We start from the raw sequence: 10,802 nt of genomic DNA on the forward strand, positions 1-10,802 counted from the left end.
ATGTATAAGGCAGTCCATAGACTCCCATGTATAAGGCCAAGAAAAATAAAAATTTAGTTTCTCATCGTATTCATATTGCAAAAAGGATGCAGTGACACAGTTTTTAGTCCCCACGGATGAAGTCCAGGGGGCTTATAGATTGGGTCATGTCCGTCTGTGAGTCCATCCGTGAGTCCATCCGTTCACGCAGATATCTCAGATATTTTGACAAAATGTAACGTGACCTTGGTGACCTTTGACCTCAAATATATATATATATATATATATATATATATATATATATATATATATATATATATATATATATATGTCCATAACTCGGTAACCACAAGTGCTACACCCTTCATATATGGTGTGATGGGACAGCTTATGACGCCACATATTGTACCTCATTAATTATGCGCATATCTAATTTTGAGCAAGCCAATAGAGCTAGAGGTCTGATTTTTGGTATATAGGGATAACTTAGCAATACAATTTTTTTGACAAAATGTCATGTGACCTCGGTGACCTTTGACCTCAAATATACATATTTGTCCATAACTCAGTAACCACAAGTGCTACTACCGTCATGTATGGTATGATGTGACAGCTTATGACGCCACATATTGTACCTCATTAATTATGCGCATATCTAATTTTGAGCGAGCCAATAGAGCTAGAGGTCTGATTTTTGGTATATAGGGATAACTTAGCAATACAATTTTTTTGACAAAATGTCATGTGACCTCGGTGACCTTTGACCTGAAATATACATATTTGTCCATAACTCAGTAACCACAAGTGCTACTACCGTCATGTATGGTATGATGGGACACTTTATGACGCCACATACTGTATCTCATTAATTATGTACATATCTGATTCTGGGCTAGCCTATAGAGCAAGAGGTCTGATTTTTTGTACACAGGGATAACTATATGATACAACTTTTTGACAAAATATTACATGATCCCATTGACCTTTAACCTCAAATATTCATGTATTCCTATAGATTCGTAACCTTATGTGCTACACACTTCATATTTTGTATGATGGGACAGCTTATGACGCCACATATTGTACCTCATTTATTATGTGCATATCTAATTTTGAACGAGTCAATAGAGCTGGCACAAGACCACTAATTCATTTCCCATAGGCCACCACAGTAGCGTTGAGCTCGATTTTCCTATTTTTAAACATTCAGCGGCACGAATCCTCTTAACAGGTGTTAGGTCAATGTCAGCTTGACTACTGATTAATTTTTCGTGTGGGCAAGTCCACGGAAATTTTGAGATAGCGATGAAAATAGCGCCCTCAGTGGTGTTTTTGACAAATTTCAGGCTTATTGTTATGATTTCTATTAGCCCTAGAACTCCTCATATTACCACCAAATGCTTCAGCCATTATTCACAACAGTCTGCATTTTGATTCAGGCAGAAAAATATCTTTACAAAAATTCTTGACGTTAAAGTTCAAACTAAACAAGCATCCATGCAGATATCAAAACTTCAAGGTCTGCACTATTTTTCTTCCGAACTATCTTTGTGGGTAACGAACCCGGAAGTGAATTAGTGATCTTGTGCCAATATAGTGAACCTTAAATTGACAAAAGTGCACAATTTTAACACCAATCAAAGTACTGGTGGATATGACTCAAATACTAAAATAAAAGAAAATTTAACCTTACACTTCAATTGCTACACCTGCCTCAAGCCATATGACACCATATGACATAAAAACACATTCCTGGCAAACAAATTTTGTGTCCCAAACACTCATATCAGAATACTTTTACAATTGCTTAGTTGTGTTCTTCCCAAAAAAGATAATGATTTCACAAATAGAATCTCTCCCCGAAATTAAACCCGGTTTCAGGGGCTAGGCCTATTTTCATTGACTTTTTACGGAAATTTTGAATAATAGATTTCTCTGTAGAAAACCGCTATGGATGGATTTGCACGAATTTTTGATATAAAAGCAAGAAATTGTATGTCTAAACAATAAAAGTACTGGTTTGACAAATTAAGTTGAATTAGGAGAGAAATTGACAAAAAGCTATGCCATACCCCTATTCCTGACTGAGTCCAATATGGCCGCCAGCAGGGATTTGGGCCCCCCAAGTATATCAAAATTAGTGTCTGAGCTGGTTTCCACATACCTTTATATTTCCAAGTATTGTTCGGAGTGATAGAAAGTGCAAAAGGTTGTTATTTTTCAGCATAGGACATCATACGTACTGAAATATGTCCCCCTATAGGGCTTCCTTTGGGCCGTCAATTAGGCACAAGACCACTAATTCATTTCCCATAGGCCACCACAGTAGCGTTGAGCTCGATTTTCCTATTTTAAAACATTCAGCGGCACGAATCCTCTTAACAGGTGTTAGGTCAATGTCAGCTTGACTACTGATTAATTTTTCGTGTGGGCAAGTCCACGGAAATTTTGAGATAGCGATGAATATAGCGCCCTCAGTGTGTTTTTTGACAAATTTCAGGCTTATTGATATGATTTCTATTAGCCCTACAACTCCTCATATTACCACCAATTTTTTCAGCCATTATTCACAACAGTCTGCATTTTGATTCAGGCAGAGAAATATCTTTACAAAAATTCTTGACGTTAAAGTTCAAACTAAACAAGCATCCATGCGGATATCAAAACTTCAAGGTCTGCACTATTTTTCTTCCAAACTATCTTTGTGGGTAACGAACCCGGAAGTGAATGTGATCTTGTGCCAGCTAGAGGTCTGATTTTTGGTATATAGCGATAACTTAGCAATAAAATTATTTGACAAAATGTCACATGACCTCGATGACCTTTGACCTCAAATATACATATTTGTCCATAACTCAGTAACCACAAGTGGTACACCCTTCATATATGGTATGATGGGAGACCTTATGATGCTTCATACTGTATCTCATTAATTATGCGTATATCTAATTCTGAGTAAACCCATAGAGCTGGATGTCTGATTTTTGGTATATAGGGATAACTATAGGATAGAAATTTTTTGACCAAATGTCATGTGACCTCGATGACCTTTGACCTGAAATATACGTTTATGTCGATAAATACGTAACCACAAGTGCTATGTCCTTTATATTTAGTAGGATGGGAGACCTTATGACAACACACACTTTACCTCATTAATTATGCACACATCTAATTCTGGGCAAGGGAATAGAGCTAGAGGTCTGATTTTGGCATATAGGGATTAATTAGCAATACAATTTTTTTCAAAATGTCACGTGACCTTATGACCTTTGACCTTGATTATACATATATATGCATAACTCAGTAACCACAAGTTCTATACCCTCCAATTCTGATAGGATATTAGACCTTAAGATGTCACATCTTGTACCTCATTATTATGCGCATATGTATTTCTTGGCTGGCCAATACAGCTAGAGGTCTGATCTTTTTTCCCGATTTAGAACCATAACTTAGACATGCCTCATGTATTTCAAATTGGGAACAACGACATACACCTATGTGCCCATAGATCTCAACATATACACTCCAGTGATACTTCTTAATGACCACATTTCCCTGCCCCATCAAGACTAATACTCTAATTACAATAGGGGACTATGTCATTGTCAATGACTTGTTATTTTTATTTCACTGATGATAACGATGATGATGATATTGTTGTTGTTGTTTTTGTTATTGTTGTTGTTTTTGTTGTCATTATTATAAATGAATTCTCACTCCAACATACATGAGGGAGAAGAGTATCGAAATGTTACATATTTTTGGAACAAAATTAGTAAAAATGCTACTGAGTTATTGTACCTGTAATAGCCACCACATTCTCTTTATTTAATCAGCATTTACATACAGTACCAACAGATTATAGAAGAGAATACGAAGTTGTTTTGCAAAATGACTGGAGCCATAAATCAAAACTAGAGATTGTCCTCTCATAAGATCATTTTAACGTTCTACGATATTTATCGGATTACAATTTTATCAAAATAAATTTTAGAATTGGACGTGATACTCCTTAAAGCAATGGCACAACACGACGGTACTGATTTTGTCATTCCTAAGAACATGAGTGCGGAGAAATTAAAGTAAGTAGCAGCTTTGCTTAGTTGCAAAATCACACTTTTTCACAAGAAAAAGCTTCATTAGAGACAAGCCGTGATGCAAAGATCCTGTTCAAATAATTAAGGCTTCAAGTAATACAGTACATGCAGGTACGAATGTTGATATGCTAGTTATGCCAGAAAACTAAACAATAGGGACACATAGCATGCTAAGATGTAACCAGTGCTAATCCTGGACCTTTTCAGAACAAAAATATTCAAATTGAGTTTTACTTGCTTTTAGTTGAAATAGAAAAATCTGCCTTATGTCATCTACAATGGCACACGAAAGGAAGGTTGTACAGTTTTCTTGTCTATATTTCGTGCACAATGACAGTGAATAATGTAAGCAGTGTACTATGATACGTCACATGTGATACTTTAGTTTTTTTATTTTGAATAATGTTTTGTCAAACGTGTATGCATATTTGATGTCATTGAGCTTAAAACAAACGAAACAGTTTTTTTTAGTAACTTGAAAGCAATAGCAATGGATAAAGTTGACATATTTTCCGTATATTTTTGTCTTCTTTTGTTTCGGTTTTGCAAAGTCATTTATGCCTGCAAGTAGATAAAAGTAGTAAATTTTGTGCCAAAATTTTTCTTAACAAAATCAAATAATGAGGTTCAAAACATCCGGAGAAGCTCCAATCAAGCTAAACAACATCGGAAAACAAGCAGAATGAAGAATTATTAGCACGTATTTCAAACCATTTACCAATTGACTACTTTTCCATTTACATTCATACCATGTAATCAACCTAAATTTCAGTAGACATGTATGCAGTAAATCACCAAAACACATTTGTCGTGGTTATTAGTTTTGGCTATTCTTAGCTAGGAGAGCTGGTATCCTAAATGGTGCGATCTCAACTCAGCAAAGCCTACAAACGCTCCCATCTAGTACCTATTTCGTTCTACAATTGCGTGTACTTATGCCGTGTACGATATTTTTGCTTCGAGGCTGGACGATTCACCAAAGTTGCCGACCCAAATAATCTTAGAGTTCAGATGGCATCCTACTACAATTTCTTCTCGACAGTGTTTGTTTCGGAAAAACCAATATTCTCGGTACCGCACCAAGCCGCATCGGGTATAGTCAGGTGGCTTAGCAACGAAAAACAGCAACATCGTTACACGGATGACAAAAGTGCCAAATTTGCTACAGAGGTTCACATATATGTGTAGATCAAAATTAGCTATTGCTCCAAAAATTTGGGCCACTGGAAATGTTCCATGACGTCATAAATACAAAATGGCCGCCATTATATTGCTTAAAAATGGTAAAATACGGTTTATTCGGCTAGTTTTCAATATTTTTTTTAATAAACTGACACAAACACTCTCAATTATCAATAAAACATTAAATGTGACGCAAATCAATTATTACAATGACGTCATAAAGCCAAAATGGCCGACCAAATTCAAAATGTCTGCCGTAACATTGTCTAAAATGTTAAAGCACTGTTAATTAAGCCCGTTTCAGCATTTTATCGCCTGAACTGAAATTAGGACCCCAAATTACAAACAAAACATATAATTGATGCAAATTAATTATTGTGATGACGTCATAAAACCAAAATGGCAACCGAAAATTACAAAATGGCCTATTATGAAGTTCACTATGCTTGGTACAATAGCCCATTTACGTGACAAACTGATAGTTTAAAGGTAATGTACAATTTGTATTAATATTCCATAATCTCAAAATAAAAGATAAATGTACCAAAACTTAGCCAGTAAGTTCAACTCAAATAACAAACTCTTATGAGATTATTTATTATGAAACAATAATCTGTGTTTGAAAAATCGAATCGATATAAAAGAAATGAAGGCAACTTCACACACTGGTTCAACCTTGTTTATGATACGGTATAGTGAGTAGATCAATGTGGTTTCGTGATAGGGAAACATGGTGAGAAACCAGTGAATCGATAGTGTTTTGACCCTCGTGATGTGACCTTGGTCCCAGAAAAATGTTTTATGATGGTGATTCCTCCTAGCGGCATTTCGGGCCAAAGTGAGGTCCCTTCTTCAGTCACTTGAATGGTCTTGTATTCCAACATGCTTAGTTTGATGGTAGTCATCAAAGAGAGATGCCAAGATCATTATGTTGTAGTCTGATTGTTGCGTGAATTGTTGCTCACACCGTTCATTTGTACTCTCCTTGTGTTTGAATTTTGCTTGAAGGAGGATATCTTGTATGTTTTTCTTTCTTTTATACGTTATTATAGATTTTCTGGAAAACCATGGCCAGCGTATAATCGTCCTCCATTATTTCTTATTGCATAGTTTGATTAGGCTGGTTATGATGAGGTTGTGCTGACAAGGTTTTTGTTACATCATTACTCTTATTTTTGTTGATGGAGGATGGCTGACGTTTTGTTACATTAACTTCTTTTTGATACAAGTTATGTCTTTCTTTTTGTAATCTCGTTGTTGAAGTTTTTGCGTTGAGAAATTGACCTTTTTTATGAAGTCCATATTGTTGTTGCATGTGCGAACATATCTGAGTAATTCACCTTTCTTTAATGAATCATTTGAAGATTGGTGGCAGATAATATCGTCAGATGGTTTGATGTGGGTTTTGCAGTCGAGCAATCTCTCTCGATTGCGTCTCTGGCATTTGAAGACCACAAGGTCAGGGTATGAGATTTTGTCGATAGAATGTTCAATTATGAATTCACAAGTTGAACGTAGGGTACATGGTGTTGCATTCCTCGACAAATGTTCTGAATATTATAGGTTTATGTTCTGTTCCTGAGTAAATCGTTAAACGTTTCCATACGATTACGGATTGGGATTTAATATAACTTTCTCCGTTTCATGGTATGTGATATCAGCTGTTTCTGGTGAGCCCATGCTGCATCCATAGATATGTTTGTAATTTTCTCAGTTGAATTAAAATATGTTGCGTTTCAGAATAATCGGCAGTAAGGCTTTCATGTACGTTGTTAGTTGGTTTTTGTATCGTATCAGTTGGCTGGTACTGTTTCAGAGTCCAACGCTATGATCGCTGCATTTATGGCTTCATTTTTGGCATGTTTTTCTACATCGATACAACGTCTAATGTTACCAGAATAGAGTTTGCTTGTATTTTATTGATTCTAACTAGTTAATGAAGTTTTTTGTCCCTTACATATGTGAGTCGTTTTTGCGTGATTGGTTTTATGAAAAAATCTAGAAATTCCGAGATTTGGTTTATTGGGCTCGAGCAGCCATTTCTATTGAGACTTTGGATGATGATTGTTCCTTCTGCTTGGGTTCTGTGTATGTTTGGCAGGAGATACCATCGTGGTGTACAAATTATTTTACTTATGGGAATGGGGAAACTGTAAATCACTTCGTCAAGGATCTTCGTGTCGCAGATAAATGATTTCATATACAATATCCAACGTATAGTTAATGTCGCCAAGTGTTGCCTAACTTTCTTTAATGTCATTTGTCGTATTCACAATTGCTATGCCTCTTCCTTTATTGATGGGTTTTATTGCGATTTGTTTGTTTTCAGTCAGATTGTTCAGAGCAGTCTTTTCTATTAGAGTTATGTTCTTTCTGATGTGGGTTGCGAATAGAATTTCCTCTATCGATCTAAGTTGCTTCGAGACAGTTTTACAATTTTGGGTTTTCCGCTGTTAGTAGTGTCGACATTGGACTTATCTTAGAACAGATGTCTGATTGATTGATTGATCGTTTGTTTCTCATGATATTGCACAATCTTATGATGCGAATAAATTTGTTGATATCTGATTGGACAATTTTTCTGTATAGGCACTTTGGAATGGAAATAAATTTCAAGCCTTTGCTTAATGCTTTGATTTCAACATTTGGTAAGGTTTGATTTGCAAGATTTTTGATGAATCAGTGAATCTTTCTGAGTTCTTGATTTTGTTTAATCTTCGAATTTCTGTTTATGTTCTTCGCTTCCTGGCGTTTTTTATGTTTTTGGTTTCCAAACAGCAAAACGATGCCAAACACGAAAGGCAAAAACGCTTTTCATAAAATTAACGAAAGCTGCAAAAAAAGCAAGGTAAGCTACCTTCAAATGGCGAAAGAGTATTCTCTTTGTTCATGTTCAAATGCTGGACACAGACTTAATTAAGAGTATTTGAACATTATCACAAGATATTATGGGGGATATTTTGAATTTGGTCGGCCATTTTGGCTTTATGACGTCATCACAATAATTGATTTGCATCAATGTTATGTTGTATTTGTAATTTGGGATGTTTCTGTCAGTTTATTCAAAAAATATTGAAAACTGCCTGAATTAGCCGTCGTTTATCATTTTTAAGCAATATAACGGGGGCCATTTTGAATTTATGACGTCATCGAGCCTTTCCGCTGGCCAAAATATGTGGAGCAATAGCTAATTTTGATCTACACATATATGCGAACCTCTGTGCTAAATTTGGCACTTTTGTCATCCGTGTAACGATATTTTTGTTAAGCCACCTGACTATAATTAAATTTAATGCTGTGATTTTAGAGTAAGAACACTAACTACAAAGTTCATTAAATATGCAAATGAACCCCTAATTAAGTTGACACTGTTCAATGTTTCATTGCATAATTAGATATTTATAGATCGATAGCTGCAGCATGTTTCACCTAATTTGGTGCCGTAATTTCACAGTTCTCTTCTAATTACAAAGTTCAGATTAGGCCAAAGTAATTTAATTCTTTGTTTTGCGTCCCAACCCGCTTAGGTTTTTAAGGTTTTCATAAAAAAACACACACAGTGTATTTGAATAGGAAATTTTAGGACATGGCCGCTTAGCTTTTCTGAACTAAAATTTTGTTACAATTTTTTATTTGCTGCAATCAAATTACATTGTGTTAATTTTCTTGTGTGTGTATTTCAGCCGCTTAGACGCGTACCTTTTCCCATTTAGAGTGGACGCAAAACAAAGAATTTACTTACTTTGGCCTTATGTAAATGAACTCTTAATTAACCTTACACTACTAACTGATTTACATCATAGTTAGATATCTTTCGGATCAGTATTTACAGCAACGTTCATCACATTTGAAGCTTTTATTTCGGAGTTATTTGTTTAATTATAAAATTTATGTACCGGGTTCCAACAACTAGCGCACAGTACTCTCAGAGTTAAATCACAAATTACAAAAGTTTATTTAATATGAAAATGAGCTGTTTATTAACTTGACACCGGTTAATGCTTCATGGGACAATTAGATATCTATCAGATCAACATCTGTAGCTTGTTTCATCAAATTTAATCCTGTAATTTTTGAGTAATGCCTCTAATTACAAATTTCATAAATATGCAAATGAACGCTTAACTTGACACTGCTCAATGTTTCATAAGACAAATAGATATTTATCTGATCAATATCTGTAGGAGGTTTCTCCAAATTTGCTGCCGTAATTTCCGAGATGTATGTGCTGCAGATACTGATGTAAAGTTCATTAAATATGTAAATGAACTCTTTATTAACTTAACACTACTAAATGATTTACACCACAGTTATATATCTGTCGGATCAGTATCTGCAGCATATTTCATCTAATTTGATGCTTTCATTTCGGAGTTAAATTACTAATTACACAATTTCATAAACTATGCAAATGAGCTATTTATTTACTGGACACTGTACAATGCTTCTCAGTACAACTAGATATTTATCAGATCAATATCTGTAGCTGGTTTCTTCACACAGGGTGCTGTAATTTCAGCATTATATACCTAATTGTAAGTCCATTAAATATGCAAATGAAGCATTAATTGACTTTACACTACTAGATGATTAATACAACAGTCAGATATCTGTCGGATCAGTATCTGCAGCACATTTCATCCAATTTGGTACATTTATTTTGGAGTTATATGACTTAAATTGACACTGCCGAATGCTTCTCAGTACAATGATATATATATATATATATATATATATATATATATATATATATATATATATATATATATATATATATATATATATATATATATATATATATATATATATATATATACATATCTCAGATCAATATTTGTTGCATGTATCATAAAATTTGGTGCAGGAATTTCAGAGTTATGTCACTAAATACAAAAGTTCATAAAAAATGCAAATGAACAGAAATTTGACATGACGCTCACAGTACCATCATAATGTTCTGAGATTGTCATATGTGAAAAGCTTCATGAAATTTTTTGCAGTATTTCTTGACATATGTCGACACTGTCATTACTGTCTCTATAGGGAAATCATTATATGAAAAAATGATATTGCATAACTTCATTAATATGGAAGCCACACTAACCAAAATTTAATCAGTTCTTGCAAGTAGCATATGATACCTGTATGTCTAGCAAATCAGACTTGAATCTGTTCAGGCGTTTTGAGTTATAGTGTAAATACACACACACACACACACACTACACACACACACACACACACACACACACACAAACACCACACACACATACACTCTCTCCCCCTGTTTTTAACAGTAAACATCTTAACGATATTCTCGTAATTAAACATTATTATTACCCACTATATGTGAACGGTAAAATCAAACCCTGTTGAAAACGAACATAAGAATACTTGTTTTGAAAAAATAGTACACTTGCAAAAGTTGTGTACAACAATTTACCATTCCTCAACTGACCGGTACCCTTTTCTGTGCTCTCAGCGTAAAGATACAGAATATCCTGGCCCCTCTGAACTTTGTTTTTTCAGTCTGTGCTAGAC

This window comes from Ptychodera flava, chromosome 1 (assembly GCF_041260155.1).
Source record: "Ptychodera flava strain L36383 chromosome 1, AS_Pfla_20210202, whole genome shotgun sequence".
NCBI classification, from domain to species: Eukaryota; Metazoa; Hemichordata; class Enteropneusta; family Ptychoderidae; genus Ptychodera; species Ptychodera flava.